This window comes from Manacus vitellinus, unplaced genomic scaffold (assembly GCF_001715985.3).
Source record: "Manacus vitellinus isolate BGI_N305 unplaced genomic scaffold, ASM171598v3 scaffold_4_pilon, whole genome shotgun sequence".
Classification (NCBI taxonomy): Eukaryota; Metazoa; Chordata; class Aves; order Passeriformes; family Pipridae; genus Manacus; species Manacus vitellinus.
Window position 1 is genome coordinate 20344471 of NW_021940604.1, and position 19316 is coordinate 20363786.

Genomic DNA, 19316 nt, shown 5'->3' on the forward strand with positions numbered 1-19316 from the left:
AATTTTTACTATAAAATGCATTTTTCGGGAGCCATGATGATTCTGTAAGCTTTGGGTTAGGGCAGATATAATAAATTCCTTGTTAGGAAATATGTGGGGAAAAAAAAAAGAAGAAAGTCACAGTGGGCTTTCAAGGTGATAGAGGAACCTACATTTTTTAAGCCAGCTGTTGCCAAACTGATGTCTTTCATTCTATCTATATTCATCATTCAGAACTATTCCCAAATTTTTTTCTTACTCCTACACACTGATTTACAGCTGTTTATAGGTAGAGGTACTGCTGCCTCAGAATGCTATTGGAATGTAGTTTGTGTAATATGCTGAATTGCACAATATAAATTGACAGTAAAGCAATTACTCCCATGTAGACTCACCATCTAATAGAGATCACCTAATAGAAATGAGTGGCCCAGAGAAGTCCTATTTTTCAAGACTCCTTACATCAGCCTGAGTTTAAATGGTTACAAGTCTGTTTTGTGTTACACTGCAGGACAAATAACTCCCCAGACAGTTTTCAAATAGTCTCTTTTTTCATGTTAGGAAATTTTCAGTTGACAAATTTTGTTATAGATGTGAAGAATATACCTGGTCTCTACTGTTGTACTGCCAGGTCAATCTTCAACTTAGGTCAAGTCTTTCTGGGCGATTAATAGACATTGCAATCACAGATATACTTGAATGGTACCAGTGAAGTACTAGAGTGACAACACTGCTGTTAGAGACACATGGCTCCAGAATATTAAATGACTAACACTTAACACAATATTTATTCACTTGTCGTTTATCATTCCTGAAATGTTTCAGAGAATATCTTGGCATTCAAGCATCTTGCAAGAGATTAATATTTTTAAGTTTTCTCACTGAAAGTGATTAATACCTTGCTTGTGCCTTTGATTCCAGCTCTCTGGAGGTCATTGTGTGGGCTACATAAGACGTCCTTCAGTGTGTAAAGAGCTTCATGTTACCTTTCTGCTCCTGTGATCCCATTAGCTCCCACAGGAGTGTTTTAAGATTCAGACCGCATTGATAACAATTACTGAGCTCAATGGCACAGTGTCATTCCACTCTACAACATCATTTAATATGATGATGTCTTCATAACACTAATACTAAAGCAACTGAGAATTTCTGGAGACTGAGTTTTTGATTATTGCTCTGAAGTAGTGCCAAAGGCACTAATAAAAAAGTTATGGACACGTCTCATGCTGTTACTCTTGTCTCCGTAATATAGCCTTGGCCACACTTCTGTTTACACTTTTTCTGTACACAAACAATACTAGCAATACAGTATAGTGTTATTAGCTCTCCTTGCAAGGGTAGCTTGCTTTGAAGTGTGAGTTCAAGGTTTTTACTTGTCTTACACCCAAATGGCCTCTCTTAGGTAACTAACAACCATTTGGACTGATGTGATCACAGGACATGGCTGTTTGCCATTCACTACAAACTAGCTATAAAGCAAATTTTCTAGTTTTCTTTTACTTTTTTTTTTTTTTTTAGTTCCTATTTCGACTATTATTATTATTGTTGTCTTCATTGAATTTCAACACTAACAGATTTGGCTTATTTGAAATTATCAAGACTTCTCTAAGAACTCATGTGTGTAGTGCAGTAGTACCAACTGCAGAAAACTGGTTTCTGTCATGGAGAAGAAGACATAGGAGTGCAAAATAGATAGCAAAATGTATGCAGACCGATCTTCCTGAAAAGCAGCCCAGAGATTCATATCCCTTGGCTTTTTAGCGTGCTGTGGCACGTGCTTTGGATTTTGTGTTCTTTGATAGTGTTATCATGAAACAGATACCACTAACTTGATACCACTTAGACACCAAAAATGGGTTTGGAAGAATGCTAAATGAGGACTCTCTTCAATAGATATATCTCATCATATAAATAGACTCAAGAGAATAATAGCATCAGCTGTGTTGTGATTCCTTAATGGGTTCCACTAACATAACCATGATGGATTACAGCCTTGGTATTGTAACACTGTGTATAATAACCACTTAGCACAGAATTTAGGATACCTGCTGTGAGTAAAATAATTTGATTGTTCTGAAGTTTTTGCATAGCATGAAAGCAAAAATTTCTTATCAGAGTTGTGGTGTTTCTAATATGCTAATCACCGCAGGATTTTCAAATGCAAGAGTGACAATATGTTAAGACAGTTAACAGTCCCTTCCATTTTACTAGAGCATTTTATTAGTACTGTGAGCTGCAGGGATGCCTTAAAGATCGTCACATATCAGGATATCTGGAAGAAAATAATTACATCTGAAGACAGACAGATAGTCTTGTGAAGAATGGTTGATTTTGTCAATCAAAAATTTTATTTGAATGTAATTGTATGAGTTCTTATCCTTTCTTAATTGTACTTTAAGCGGCAGATAAAAGCAAGGTCATAATCTCCAGGTCAAATGACATTTTGTGTAAAATACATTAACCATAACTGTTCATGTTTTTGCTAAGGAACTTTGTTGTGATTTTGAATTTAGAACCAAACCAGAAGTCAAGTACATTTCGTTTATAGAGTTAGTGTGAGCATGCTCAAGCCTCTTTAAAAATCACTGTTCTGGTACAATGTCACATACATAATGTAACATCTTAATATGATGCAATACCAGCTGCATGTTGTCATATTTCGTATCAAATATAATGTAAACACTATTATGTAAATGTAATAGAAACACTGAATATTGGAGATAATGAAAATACTTCAGGGCATCATTTTCATCATAGCAGAACTGTTGCTGTCTTGTTTTGACTCTAGTAGTTGCTCTTTTTCAGTTTTTTTTTCTCTCAAAATATAAAATTGAGGGTGGAACTAGACCCCACTGGTAGAGACATATTTATACTGAAAGCACATATCTCTACTTCTCCAGCTGCAGGACGTCGCAGCGTGAAGCTTCTTGGCACACACTCTTACAGTCCTGTAAGACCACATTTGGGTGGTGCCTTTGGGACATTCCCACAACCCAGTACCTTTCTATATTCTGGGTTGGCTTTTATACTCTTTTGCCCTTTATTTTACAGACAGTTGAACATATATAAAAGTAGTTGTAACAAAAGATCTGCTTTCATATGGTCTTCCTTTCGGACCGTGGTCCATTCCTGTTTCTTGGGGAATGCATGTGGTTTTTTTAGCCATTGTATTCCCCAAATGAATTTCAGTAGGTTCTCACATTTACTCCTAAAAAGGATGGCAGGATTACCCACTGCCATCAACATATTGTAAGTCAAAACATAGTAGTATTAAACTTGCTTTCTTTAGGGACTGATCTAACAGTTCTTAGATGAGTAACTATTCCAAAATATTGGTCTGACTCATTAGTTTCTTCCCACATAAACTCCCTTCTAATTTCATTTGGCTTAGTGGCATTTCTGACTTCCTGTCCTAAACTATCAGACTGCGAACTGTAAAGAGTGGCAGGGTTTCCACCTGAGAAACTTCTGCAGTGGGTGATGTGTACACACAGTTTAGGCAGAGAATGCTGGAAGGCTTTGCAGTGTCAGAGGTAAGGTAGAATCCAGGTGGGGGGTTCAAACTAACTTCAAAAATCCTGAAAAGTCTTTTTTACAGTAAACATTAAAATAAGGTTGTCTCCCATCACAGACAGATAGTCATCTTGATTAAGGAACGTGTTTCCCTGTTATTTTTACAATACAGTCAAGGCAGATATTTCATTCCCTTATGCATTTGATTACAGCCACTGTTTCTCTGTCTTTGTGCTTTGTTGCCTGGAGAGTGCTCCTCTCACCGGGCCACTGTCACAGGCCACTAGTCTGTGACAAAGCTCAGTCTCAAGCTCCCACAAAACTGAAAAAGGGAAAGTCACAAAAGAACCCTTTTTTCTTGCTTTTGAGTTTTGCTTTTTTCCTCACCCAAGCTTCAGCAAGGACTGTTCTCAGCATGTGTATAGTTTACCACAGATGAGAGAGGGAGGCACGTTAGTGGCAGGAGCCAACAGCAAAGTCCCTGCTCGTGATGCACAGGATGAATGTCTCACATCAGAGATACTGTTGCTGTCTCTGCCTTTGCCATTCCTTCCCCAGTCACCTTTGCCTACATTGCTGCCAGGTCTTCCTCTGTTTGGATTGTTTTTTCACCACATACTTTCTGAAAACTGATGAGCTTTGTTTTTCCTCCTTCACACTTATGAGAATGATTCTTTCACTAAACAGTCATATAAACAAGGCTTAAGAATCCGCCTATTTTGGGACAATCAATTCAAGTAGAAGTAGCATTCTTGTTCTATTTTTAGAAATGTATAAATTAATCGAAATTATGTTTGCAGGAATAATTAACTGAATATTACAGAATTTGATATAGCGATTTTTAGTGGACTGACAGTTCAAAGGTATGTTGATGTCAACATCAGAGCTTAAAGCTGGCTAAAGATAATTAATTACTACTAATGACATAACCTGAACTTCGCAGGACACCGTGATAGGGTAAAAAATCCACTTGAGAATCTGATGCTGAGATTGTAGCTCACACTGACCTTAAAGTTCCTCAGAGAGTATTGCTTAGTGATTGATAATTTCACTAGGTCTGCATATATTGCTTAATGTACATCTGTTGATACAGAATTTCACTGCAGTGAAGAAACAATCTAGACAAAGTCACTTCTATGATCTTAAGAATCAGAGGCAAACATCTTCATCTCTTTTCCTTTTTCCTGTGAAATAGCCACTGAGGTTCTTCACTGTCAGGGAGATAGGATTGAATAGTTAAGGTTGAATCCAGTTGTAAATGAGAATGCCTTAAAGTTTAAGCATCTCTATAGTTTTGTTCTGCAAGTTGATTTGGTGGACTTACTGGGAACTGCCTCTCCCAGGGTACCTGATCAGTGATACTGGTCTTTTCTCTTCATCCTACCACAGTCTCCTGCTGAGCTTTGCTGTAGAGCTTTATCTGGCAAGCATTCACAGAAACCATCCTCTAACAGGGCAGAGATGATCAGAAGCTTCAAATGATATTTGCACATTTGTCCTTCTTTTATCAATTCAGTATTATATTGCAGTTAGAGCACACAACAAGGAAGCAGGAAACTGAGGTAAACTTCCTTCTTGTTTGCTGGTCAGAACATAATTGACATAAACTCAAATTATAAGATAGAATACCTACTTCAGTTGGATACTGCTGTTTGCCTTCTTTTTCATGACAGTCATCTTGAGACTTCTGGACTAGGAGACCTCAGTACATTTAAACGGTCCAGTGTTGAAGATATTCAACCTGATATTACCTTCCTGTATAGGTATTTCTTGTAACCAGAAAAAAAAATGCTTTATTGCTTCAGTCAATGAAGGAGAGAGAAGGCAGAAGGCAGAATGAGAGAAAGACTACTTTTATTCCAATTGATATGTTTGGCTGGAGAAAGCTGAAATCTTAAGTTTTATTCTGCGCACCAAGAACTTTCTCCAATGACTGTTTCATTCAAACATCAAGGACAGTTAGACACAGACATAAAGACATACCTGTGTTTAATTAGGGTTTGATTTTTATTTTACTAGTTTGAGTATTACAAATCTAATTTCCTTATAAGGTTGTACTAAAATTTAAATGAGATATCTATCTATTTTACCTGTGTTTTGGAAGTTAGGTTTTATTTAGGAACTTCAAATGTGATTAGTTGTCTAGTTGTTCTTTATATGATTTACTTTCGTACTGCAGTTGTGTATAGGAAAATATGATCAGGATGTACTATAATCTTAACTTACACAAAACTTTTTTTTTTATTAAGTTCTGTTATCACTCCAATTCATATGGCATAGAATGTGGCTTCACTAAGCTTTTATTTTCTTTGTAGTTTTACAGAGTCAGCTGAAGTCAGTCCTGGAGTAACTCCATAAAATCTAATTAAATTCTTCTAGTGGAAGATATCCCTGCCCAGGGCAGGGAGGTTGGAACTAGACGAACTTTAAGGCCCCTTCCAAACCAAACCATTCTATGATTCTATGATTGAATTAACTTCAGTATTGGTTTGGCCCAGCGTGTTTCTATTTTGAAGTGATAAATTGTCCATAAGAAGCATAGTCTTTCACTTTGCATGTGGTCGATTTCACAAGAACCATCATTTCTGAGGCTAAACATCCTTGAAAGTGATTCTGTGAATCATGCTGAGAATGAAAAATATTAGATATACATAGCATCAAAGGACCAACATAAAGCTATAGTTTAAAAAGTCAGCATTCTTGTGGTATTGAAAGGAATTAATCTGGGGAAATGACAGAAATAATTTCTCTGAGAGGAACAACACTGAGCAAATGTATGCGTGTCAAAAATGTGTAAATGCTTTACTCTTGTCTATAATTGAATTAGGTTCCAAGTGAATGAAGGGAAAATAAGACTTTGGAAAAGAGCAGTCAATCATACTAGTCAATGTAAGATCAAAGAGGGAATGTGAAAAACAGATGAAACTGTGGCCCTCCTTCACCTGAAAATAACAGGACACTGCTCATGTTCAAATAAAGGCATAAAAGAAATTTTCTTCAGAATAACATCTAAGGCATTTTCACATGTACAAATCATAGAATCCTAAAAATCATAGAATATTTTAAGTTGGAAGGGTTCAATAAGGATCATTGAGTCCAACTCACTGGTCCTCACAGGACTACCTACAACTACCCCATATAACCAAGAGCATTGTCCAGACACACCTTGAACTCTGACAGGCTTGGTGCTATGACTACGCCCGTGGGGAGCCTGTTCCAATGACTGACCACCCTGACACACACCCTGACCATAGAGATGTGCAAATACATCTTTGACAGGGGATTATCTTTGATGCTTGTGAGGGGAGTGACACGAATTACCTCAATTCACACTGATTCCTTATGTAGTTTTCTATCCATAACAGGAAATTCTGTTTAGAAATCAGAACATACGATGAGATTCCTAATGACTAGATTCAGTTCAGAATTAAAATGCTTTAATAAGTGCTTCTATTTACTGAATGAGCCGTGAATTACAACTCCGTTCTCAACACTCTTTCAAATCAAGAAAATAAGGCACAGAGTTGTTAAGCCCCTATCTCCCCCCTTGAACTATCATGATATAGGCCCTGGAACTTAGATACTTTAATAAATTCATCTTGAAATTATCTTGCTCTTGTGATAGCATTGTTCCACTTTGTAAAATTCCTCAAAATCCAAGCAAAAAGTAGCAAATCTAAAAGTAATAGTGGGCTAGTTTATTTTCTGGGAAGACACAACGTCTGTGTTTCTGTGGTCCAAAATGCACTTACTGAAAATGAAAAACTAACAGAAGAGATAAGAGCAAAATATTCCATAGCCTGATGGTCAAGACAATTTTCTAAAAGAAAAGTTAGTGAATAAAAAACCCAGATGCCATCAACTATCTCCTACAGTGTCTTTCTGAGTTGAAACTTTTTCTTTTTTTTTTTTTTTTTTTTTTTTTTAACTGAAATGCAGTGTATTATCTTAGTTGGAAAGGTGAATAAAACATGTATTGCAGAAACAAACTTTTTTTTATTATTCTTTCTAAACAACATTATTTTGTGATTCAGTTTTCCTAAGATCAATGAGTTTAAAATCTCTTCTTCACAATTTCCCATTCCAGACAAAATCATTTGATTACAAAATAATTTAGGTCATAATTGACCTCTGGGGGCCACTTAGGCTCATCTCCTGCATGAAGAAGGACTAACTTCAAAGTTATGTCAGGGAGCTCAGGCCTTATGTCAGGTCAATATATCATTGTTAGAAAAGACTATTAACTCCTGTTTTCTTTATTCAAATATTTTGGGTTAATATGGGATAAAAAGCTGTAGTGATAAGACAATCTCACTTAAATATTAGTCATAAAGGACAATTTTAACTTGAAAAGGCTCAGTTCAGTATACATTGAAGGAATAAGATGTGCTCTCTGTCTTGTGTTTCACCAGCTGCTCTGGGTCCTTCTTTGAAGGTGTAAAAAACTTTCCTGGATTTGGGTTATCCTTTCATCTTCCATATTTGCAGACTGTTCTTCAAAACAAGCTTGCAGGAAAAATCCTGTTTCATTATTCTGAGGTGTTTTGATTGTATTTATCCTTGTACAGGAGTGCTTGTATGACTTCACAACATGGGTTCATTTTATGCTTACTATGTAAATTAAGACTTGTTTTGATTTTGAGCCAAACAAGTCACGGATTATTTGGGCATCACCACATATTTGTGTGTGCTTCCAGAATTTACATTGTAATCAGTTCTACTATTTATTTTGAAGTTCATTCTTCATTAATTTGTTTGCATCACTAAGAAAAAATAAAAACAGAAGCCAACAAATTTTATAGACACCTGTGAACATTTGTCAAGAGAATTAAGACAGTAGTTTGTCTCTGCCTCACAATCAGAGTTTCATTCTCCAGTCTCTGTTCTTGGACAGATTTTGATCTGTGTTATTTGTGCAGAAAATCATATGGACTCTGAAAAACATTTGCTTTCTTTACAAGGCATAATACTCCACAACCTACTGCCCTTGTATTGTGACTGCTTCCACATTAACTGTGTTTGCTGTTGCTTTCTCTACATTTTATTTATCCTTACATTCAACCTATCTGACCTTGTATCCACTTTGCATCAGACATATCTCAGTCCTTGAACTGCTTGCAAGCACTTCTGTTTCCAGTTCCATTTCACTGAAAACATTCATTAATTTTTTTTTTAAAAATCAGGTCATTTTCTCTCGGTGACATTCCCTCAAAAACGTTGTATCTAATTAAGCTCTTTGTTAACCATTTTGTTCACACTGCTTAGTTCAACTGGTTAGATTTGCAATGTAATGGCCAACCAGAACAACTTCACGTTTTTTGCTTTTAACAAAGATGTGTCTTTCCTTTTTGATCTGCTACTTTCTCCCTTTCCTAGTACTGTGCACCCGAGATGTGAAGTCTCTCTAAAAATTGGCTGTTATATTTTCTGACCAAGGGGATATTTCTTCAGTCTTCTTGTGGTTCCTGGTTTGAGCAATTGGGTTATGCTACGCATGATTTCTTCATTGTCCCTTGAATCAGTCAAGAGTGGTAAACTGCAGGTATAATTTTTCTAGAGATTCTTAGTTGTCATCAGTCATTTTAACTAAAAGCCCCACCCTAAAGACACCGAAACTTTCAGCTATACCCTGTAAATTCTTTTTAGGTTATCTCACATGCTATTTAAGTTCTTTATCTTCTCATAATGCTTTACTTTTAAATGCATTGCTTTTATTCCATCTTATTTTGTGTATTTCTCTTTTACTCTATGACCAGTTCTTAAGTCTACATAGAATAATATACTTTTATTGTCTTGAATTTTCTATACCTTGGTCTTTCTCATAGTATTGCTCTTCTACAAAACCCAGAACTTCTATTTAACCTTCTCTCGACTGTCTGGGTTAGCTTTTCTTGTTTGCTACTTGATTAATAGATTCAACTGATTAAATAAGTAGAAAAAAATAATTTTTCCATCTTAGTTTTCTTTTGCCTTAATGATTTGAATTGACTTGCTGAATTACCAGGTGAATATTGGATCCAGGGAAAATGAAGAGGTAGAAAATGGTGGCAAATGCACGGGTCTACCTCTGTAATAGTGAGGAATTACTGGGATGAATCAAATGTGGTTACAAAACTGCAACTTTTGTAACTTTTTAAAGATAGACACTTTCCCTAGCAAAATGTAACAAGCTTTCCTGCTCTTAGCTGTACCTTAATTTCTTGCTTCATAAAATTTATTACCTATTACTTAAGAATTCTTGATAGTCCCAGTCATAACATGTTGATATCTATGCTGACCATTTCAAGATTTTCAAATTTCATTTAAACCTGTGCATTTGATTTTATACACATTGTCCAAAACCTGTATTTCTTGATACTTCTTAACACAGTGTTAGTGAACTTTAAGTCTACAGCAGACAATCGGAGATCAATTTGATATTTGACAACCTTCTTCTCTTTGGATATTTTCCATATCTCTGTTTCCTCCTGTGATTTAGTTTCTCAAGTTTTTAGGTTAGATCATTTCTTTCTTTCCTTGAATAAATATTCAATAGGAGAACTAATAGTTCTTGGTATGTTGTTGTTTTTGACCATTTTGACTATATTCCATCCACTGTCACTATCTGTCTTCCATAGATAAAAACTCTCTCTGAAGATTGACTGTGCTTTCATTTGTTTGTTTCTGTCCCTGTCTGACTCATTATATCACTCCATAATTATAATCTAAGAAACAAAAACTTGTATATTCATCCTTTCTTGCTGTCAATCTGATATAGTTTTTTCCCACGTGATTGTTTTTCAAAAAGTATTTTCAATTATTAAACCTCTTATCTCATCTAACATGACATATGAAAGCTGTCTTTCTGTTTTAAGAGTCTTTTGGCTCTTTTTTTTGGTTTTGTTTAATCAAGTCTCTCAACAGAAAATGGACTTAAATTCTGCAGGCATCTGGTCTTTGATGCATGTTCACTCTGGGTCATTTTCCTACCTATTGATTGCATCACATTGTGAATGATATTTATAGTCTCTTCATCGGCTCTCCTTATCTTATCTCTGATAGTCGTCTCTGGTTTTAACAAAATCTTTTAAAGTTTCAAGCTTGTTAATCTGCTCCACCGACCTTTATTTTGGCTGTCTTTGATATTCTATGTTATAATTGACTCATGTCTCTGTTGGGGGTTCTTTCATGTTGCAATTCTTGCTTTCTTGCACTTGATTATTTGCTTTTATGAAAGAGTGGCTAAAGTCACAATTGACTTTTGGAGGTCAGATGTTACTCCCATCTCTTAAATCAGTAAATACACAGGGCCGATTCTTTTCAGTGACTTTGTTTAGCTTTTTCAGATCTCCAGTCAGCTTGTTGACTCCAGCTTCTGATCAATAAAATGTGCTTCCAGGAAATTCTGGAAGTGTTACAGACATCTCTGCCACTCTCCACCACATTCCTCCCTCATGTGACTGTCAGAGAGATTTTTCCCTATGATTGTTCTCTTAAGATGTTTAATTTTCTTAGGCACCACAGCTATGATGAAAAGGGCTATTGCTAGGAGACAGTTCTGTGTTTCTTGGCCATGCTCACCTGACATGTGCCAACAAGATTACCAAATGTCATATTCCCTCATCATATGACAGGAGTCAGTATCCGCTTGAAACAAATGCCTACTAGCTGAATGTAGCTCTTGGCAACATTTTCTTTTGTAAGTGAAAAACCATTCCTTATTCTTTTGTTATTTATTGTAGTAATATAAAAGACGAAGGGTTTTTTATTTCCTTTTGACATCCATTGAAATTTTATGGAAGACATTGCAATTTAATGTTAATTAATATCCACTTATAGCAAAGTGTTGACAATAATTTTCCAAAATTGTGAATTTGACATTTAGCAGCATCATTTAAGAAAGCAAGAGAAGCTTTCCAAACTACAGTTGAAAGTAAATTAACTGTGATATAAATGTTTATAACTTTAGTCACTTAGTGAGTAGCTAAGGAAGTTTGTGTTACGGCTGGAGACTTCCACATGGATGATATGAGATACTTCCTCCTCAATTACCTTGCCAGACATTATGTTTTGCCTCAAGTATTTCTATTTAAAATGCTCATTATTTTATCTTGCACAGTTCAAACTAAAATGCTGCATACCAGGGCCAGTGTGCTTTAGTGATTTTGTATTTCAAACGCTTTAACAACAGGCTACTACTTAAATTCATAGCCTCTGAAGTGTTCCAAAGCAAGAGGCTTGGGGAGACTGGAAATCATACTCAAGTAGCAGGTATCTGCCTCCATCAGACCTAATGTTCTTTTACTAAGTCAAAGCGATTAATATAACTACTATCATACTCTTAATTTACACATTCCAATATCCGAATTTGTTAGTTTTTAATATACTCACAGAGAACCCTCTAGACTATTCCCTGAAGAATCCCTTGAAATGGCATTTGCCTGAGCTGTATAGAGCTCTAAAGTTCCTCCAAGAAGTTCCTTTTTTAGAGAAGGGATTTAATCCTTTCTACTGACTGAGGGACTGATCTTTTCCTTGCACATTCCAGGGAGGCAAGTCTGCATCAGATGTTTGTCTTTTTACACCTGTATCAGTATTTGAAGAGGTATGAGGCAATAATTCGTAGAGTGATGTCAGTAAACAAGAGAAGAGTCCACAGTTACACTAAATGATGAAGTGAGAAGCTGCCAACACTTGTTTGATGAAAGTCATAAGGCCATGGTTGGGGCAATATATGTTGTACAGATGAGCAGTCATGAACTTCAGTCTGGAAAGTATTAATATGTATGCTTGCGTTCATCGTACAGGGACTAATTAAAAAATAGTAAAATTAACCTCCTTTTTATTTCTGGGCAACAAAAGGTGGAGGAATGCTGTATTTACTAAATGATCAGGAAATAAACTGTAAAGCTTCCCTGTGCATTAAAAATGTTTGGAGTTTTTATTTTTCTTCCACTTAAGAAGAGCACATATATGATACGGCTGTGATGATGATGATTTGTCAGCATAGAGGACGTATTTTTTCAACAGCACCTATGTACCACTAAATGTGTTATTAGTAGACACACTCATACAAGTCCAACCTGTATTTTAAATAAACCCCGAATAAAAGCTTTACACAGGTGGTTATTTAGCCATATAGATCACTTTCTTCCTTCCTCCCTTCCTTCCTTCCTTCCTTCCTTCCTTCCTTCCTTCCTTCCTTCCTTCCTTCCTTTTCTTCCTTTCTTATTTTCTTCCTTCCTTCCTTCCATTCTTTTCTTGCTCATTTGAAAACATTTTTCAAACTATGAAGCAAGCAAAAAAATAGTTAAAAAGAAGAATTTTTATCAGATAACCATTTCTGCAGCCCTCTGTCAGTCAACACCCACTCCACCCTGCCCAGAGAAGAGAGCATTACAAAATTGTGTCAGGTACTTCAGATCCTTCCATATGTGGTAGAGTTAATTAGCTCTTTTCTGTGAATGACCTGTTTGTCCACGTGTAAGAAAATGACCCCTTACAGACAACTCATGGCCCTTTAGCAGTGGAATGTGCGGACGGACTCTGCAACAGGGGATTTATCTGGCAGTGCTATTTCCATGGAATGTTACTTTTCTGCTTATAAAGCAGTTCTTCCCTCCCCACACCCTGCCATCCCTCCACTCAGTAAATGTCTGTGTAGTCCCCTGAGTCTGTGATTTACTACCTCTTTTGGAAACAGAAAGACTAAAGCTATTTTCTAGTATAAAATTATATTCATTTCAGAGTTAAGAAATGAACTTTTTTCCCCAGATCTTTTTTTTTTGTTTTCCTCTGGTTTACATGCAGATTTTTGTAGACTTGATGTTATATTGATACCTTCATAACATATATGATCAAAATCAAATGACAAATTTTATGTTGGGTTATGCAATTCTGATTACAAATGAAAATCACAACCCTCTCGCTTCATGTCTGTCCAGGTAAGTCTCCAAGCCTGCCTGGTCTCTGTGCCTGTCATTCTGTAGCTGACTATTAAGGTATCAGTGGCATGAAAAGAATTTTATCAACACAGTAGTAGATCTTTATATCGCTAGGGATATCTCTAAATGAGTCTGTTCTGGTGGTCATTACACATAACCCTTATATGCAGAATGCTTCACCAGTGATGAATTTGACTGTCCTCTTTGAATGAAGTGGTATTTGTTTGATTTACAGAGACAATGCCTGATAGACAAATATTTCTGTCACTTGGCTGTATCAGATGAGTTATCAGAACTATTCAAGTATCATCAAATAATCAAGGATAAGAATACTGAAGAATTAAAGAGAAGTTGCTGTGGAAATTAGAGAAGAGGTGAACTATATATGCTAGATGGAATGAGTCAAGCTCTTTTTAATGTATAAAGTCTTCATTATTGCTAAGAGAAGTGAATTTGTGACTGACTATGAAAAAAACCTGTCTTGATTTTTTTTTCTCTTTTCCCTTTTGCTTTCTGAGACTTTCCTCTTGAAGGGATATGTCACATTGCTTGTGTATGATGTGCATATCTACCTCCAACATTTGCAAGCTATTTATGTGTGCTGCTGTTCAGTAGAATGGGCAGTTGCCCAGTGTGCTTGCATAATGCTAACAGTTCTGTACAAGGAAATGAAAGATTTTGCTTTGGTTACAAACTGACACTTGACATATGATCCTTACATGTCTCATCTTGTTTTTTTAGACATCTGTAAAGGCATGCACACAAGCCATGCTCATGGCATGTCCAAGATCTTGCAAATGTACACTATTCCAGAGCCTGTGCTGATTAGTTCTTCTGCTCATGTCCTTGGCAGTGTTTCTCACATGGGGGTCAAGCAGATCACTTTGGCTACCAGTTTCCTGTCAGATGCAGTTCAAGGCATTGACCATCAGTTGTATACCTCGTATAAGAGCTGAAATGCCATCCCCCAAAAAAATATGCATTGTTATTTTTTTTTCAAGAAAACATTATTGATTTTAACTGTTTAGTTAATTGAATAAGCTCTAGTGCCTCATCTATCTTTGGATGCTGACCTTGTAATGGATTGCTTCTGGCCTAATTTTTAAGTTATTCCTAATCTCATTCATCCATGTGAGATTTGGAGGGCAGGAACTTCATTGTCATGTCCAATTTATGTAGGTGGACACTGATTCTGAGGCTCCAAGTTATTCTTGTCCCTCATACTTCCTCTGTCCTCACACTCACTGAGGTGGGCAAAAAGTCATGACATAGTATGATAGATGTGCCTATGAATCAAAACAAACAATGCTGTCAGATGTTTTGTTCAGTGTCTCAAGTGGAATTGTCTAATATCTTGTGGTTGTGAGAGAGAAAATTCGTCTGTCCAATACTGTCCCAAATCTGAATCAAAAAGGTATGTATTTCATTAACATCTCTACTTAATGTTACTATGTGCTTATGCCAGATTTCTACACAAGACAGACAAAAATGAGATAAGACAGTGATGTGTTTGGCATTCGGTGTGCCAGACTTTCAGTGTGTATGGGATAAGAACTATTCAGCACATATGCCATGTGCCAGGAAGCTTTTGGGGAGCTTCAGACCTACTGTGTGCTTGTTATAGGGTCAATACCTGCACACACAGTACATCCAGTAAACCCTTGAAGCTCTAGGCTTGTTCTGTATACACTGAAACCTGATGTATCAGTGTTCAGGGGATGTATCCAGAATCTCTGCTACATAACCAGGAATCCCAGACAAATATAGCAAATTCTGCCTGGCAGAATTTCTAAACATAAGAAAGAAAAAGACAGGAAAAAACAATGACACTGTAGCCCTCATACTCAAAAAAGCTACCCATCCCAGAATGCCTTTCCTGCATTCTGTATGACTCTCCATTATGGGTAATTTTTCATCCCCCCTTGCGCAAAGATCACGTCTGCATGTAAGACTAAACTCTGAGCCTGTCTACTTGCACCGGCATCGGCAGGGGGTATACTAGTTTACTTCTGCTCCTGATTTGGTCCCATTCTCTGGGTTTTTATTAACTCATTGTTGGTGTTAATTCCCCCCCCCTCCCCCCCCCCCGCCAGTTGTTTTTTAACAGTCACAGAATAGTAAATGGTAATAATAGATTGCTGCATGGATGGGTGTATCAGCATATGTTTGTAGGGGGATATGAGAGACTGAACTGTGGGACGACCTTCCTGACATTCTCCAAAGCCTTTTTTCTTTTCCCAGGCTTTTTGGGAGGGCGTTTGTCTTGGGGCGGGGGGGGGGGGTGTAGAATTCATTAGGTATGCTGGAGAAGACATTTCTTATGTTTACTTGCAGATCTTTATAGCCTTCACAGAGTGGGATGCACAGTTCCCATAAATATATGATAATGATCATTTGGAGTGTGAATGTTAATTTGTGTAATGGGTTCCCAAAATATGGGCCATGTGCCTGCTGAGTGTGTCTTATTTTAAAATAAATGTGCATGCATAATACACACAGAGACACATGCTGCCTGCATATGCATCCATAATTTAAAATCTAAAATTATAATTTGTTTTTGAAGGAGACAAAGCAACAGCTCCCCCAGTATACCCGTAACCGTTGAACAGGAGCCCAGCCGTCAGGATGGTTTTGTGAGCCCTGCCGGAGATCACAGTCCCACACGGACAGCTGCAGCTACAAAGCACCCCAGTGACCTAGATTCAGCTCTAGATTACTGTCTGCTTTGGCCTCTGCCTCCCATCGCTGCACCAGGAGTCTGATTTTGTTGCACAAGCTAACTTGCTTACTGCTCTGACCCATTTTACCATAGCAACCTGGTTTGCTGTACCAGAGGCTAGAAAAAGCACACAGGTGACTTTTTCAGGATTCCAAGATTAAGTTCACTGTCTACTCTTTTTTCTTTTTTTTCTTCTCCCTCCTTCTCCTCCACAAGAATGTGCTTAACAGACATGACGAAGAGGAACTGATGTTTTCTAACAGCATTGGAAGCCAGGAAAAGATTTAGGCGAGGTATTACTTACGTACTTCTAATACATTGCTTGTCCTGATGAATGTTTTTGACTTATTTTTCTTTTCTGAGAAAAATTAGTCAGGTACTTCCCTTGCCCCAAGTGTCTCATTCCTGATTTTCCCTCGTACATCCCCAACCCTTTCACCCAATATCCTGCCCATTTTACTTCCAAAAGTATATTTCATTATGTCCTTTGTTTTTGATTTTTTGATAACACATGGATAAATTCAGATGTTCGGGAATAAAGCTGCTTTCACTATAGCATGCTAACTGTTGTCCACACATTTGTATGTTTACATAGGTTTATGTGTTAAAAACAGAAGGAGGCAGTTTAGGGGCATCTCTTCTCAGACATTACTTTAATCCATAAAAGACTATGTGATAATCTGGGGGGGGGCATCACACAAAGCATTGTCAGCCAGTCAATGGAGGTGACTGCCCCCCTCTGCTTTGCACTGGTGTGGCCTCACCTTGAATATTGTGTTCATACTGGAGAAGAGGAGAGTGAGGGGAGACTTCACTGCAGTATAAAAGTTCCTTGTGAGAGGAAGAGGAGGGGCAGTAACTGATCTCTTCTCTGTGGAGACCAGTAACAGGACCCAAGCAAATGGCCTGAAGTTTTGTTGGGGAGGTTTAGGTTGGATATTAGAAAAAAGTTCTTCACCCAGAGGATGGTTGGGTTCTGGAAGAGTCTCCACAAGGAAGTAGTCACAGCACCAAGACTACCAGAGTTCAAGAAGCATTTGGTCAATGCTTTCAGGCACATGGTATGACCCTTGGGGATGTCCCATGCAGGGCTAAGAGCTGGCCTCAATGATCCTTGTGGGTCCCTTCCAACTCAGAATATTCTGTGACTTAATGATTCTGATTTTGACTGAGAAAAAAGAAAGAAAAAGATAACCCAAAACACTATGGATAATGGTGCTGAGAAAAATCAGATGTTGAGGATTTCTCAAGACTTTGTCCTTTTTTTTAATGTTGTTGAGGAAACACTTTGTGTTTGCTAAGCTTGGATATTTTTGAGATGCTTCTAAAGTGCCTGAGCATTTTTGCAAGCCAGAGAGAGGAACTTAGTTCAACACCTCCCAAGCGCATCTGTGACTATTCCTACCCTTTTGAGTGCTGGGAAAGGCACAAGTCAGGCTTCCAGGCTGACAAACATCAGAGACGCATTTCAAAATTATTTGTGAATTTGTTTTGCAACTCACACAGAAAGTTCCTGATATCCACAAGTCACAAAACTCTTGAGTTGTTGTTTCATTTATTTCTAGCTTTAAAAAGCTTGTAAGTGGATTCACCTTTTGCTAATCAGCACTGGTATTGTATAAGGCTCAAGTCCCATATTTCTCCCAGTTGGCTAGTAAAAACAAGGTACAAAAGTGGTACTGTGTAAGATTCTCAAAACAGAGTGGAAGGTGCCAAAATGAAATTAAAAAGTGCATCTCTTGACATTCTTCCTTCAGAAGAACTGCCCTTATCTCCGAACATAGATATTTGAGCTGTTTGAGCTGAGCACCTTTTCTCATACAAGGGGAAGGTTTTTTATACAGCTGATGGCCAATGCCTTGAACTGCATCTGATAAGCTGGTAGCCGAAGTTTGACCCCCTGTGTAAGAAACATCTCCAAGGACATGGGCAGAAGAGCAAATCAATAAGGGATAGTGTGTGTTTGTGAGGTCATGAACATTGCTTGTCTGCATGTCTCTACTCCACAGTGAATAGGAATCAGTGCAGCAGTCCTGCCAATATGGCCTTGACAGTGTGTTGTAACACCGGATCTGGGCTTACTGCAGAGTAGTGTGTTGTCCCATATCCTCACTATAGGACAGAAGTTGTATTCTGTGTAAATGCAGTTCTGAAGAGGTTTCAAATTGTAACTGTAAGCAGGTTGTACCTGAGCAAATCCCTCTGGAGAGGGGAGAGAGGCAAAGAGGAATGTAACAAAGTCTATTACATTCAGAAAGTTACAGACCCCTTGTCAAAAGATTTTTAATAAACCACATTATCAGTGTCTTTTAGTCCTGTAAAAACATCCAACCACCTCAGATCTTATACTTTAATGACAATCCCTCCCCAGAGAAAACAAAAAATTAAGTTGAAAAAACCCTTAATAGCTACTACTTAATCATCTCTGTCTCTGTGTATTCAGCATGATTTCCACTTACTTAAACTGAAAGTCATCTAATAGTCCTTATGTAGAGGATGTAGATCTGGCTTTTGGTGCAGACAGGTCTGACAGCTGCCAGGGCTAGCAGACTGCTCTTGGTGGGTAATAGTCCTATATCTATGCCTAGACTGGAGCTACACCTTCCTCCTCTCCCATGCCCTTTGACAGACCTAACTGCTCTGACCTCTGACACAATATTTAGCTTTAAGGAAAGTAAATCTCTCTCTTCCATTATTAGTGGAAAAAACCTTGAAATTCTCTGTCCAAACTTAGCCTTAATTAAGTCAAATTAATGAAATCAAATTGCATTAGGGCTTCAACAGAAACGGAATGGGTGCTGTGTCGACAGCCATTGCTATGTTCATGATACTGTAATTCTAAGTTTTCCTTTGTCCTCTAGGCTGACCTGACCTATATGGTGAATGTAGAAGTCAACAAGAAAGTAAATTATAATGCACAAGGCATGATAACTTAAAAAAAAATTACCCTTTATCAAAGGTTTCAGAGATCAGAAAACCTGTATTTACCTGGCGAGTTCTATTTTCTAAACACTGGGCCTGAGCATACTTTTCTGGGCTTCCTGAAGGATTAAAGAACTGTTATATGTAAAGTGAGAGAGACTGTCTCTCACACATCCACTGCCATATGCCCTTCAGTTATTTTGTAGACTGCATGGGATTCAGTATCTAGTCTTGTGGATGGACACACTTCAGTGAACTGA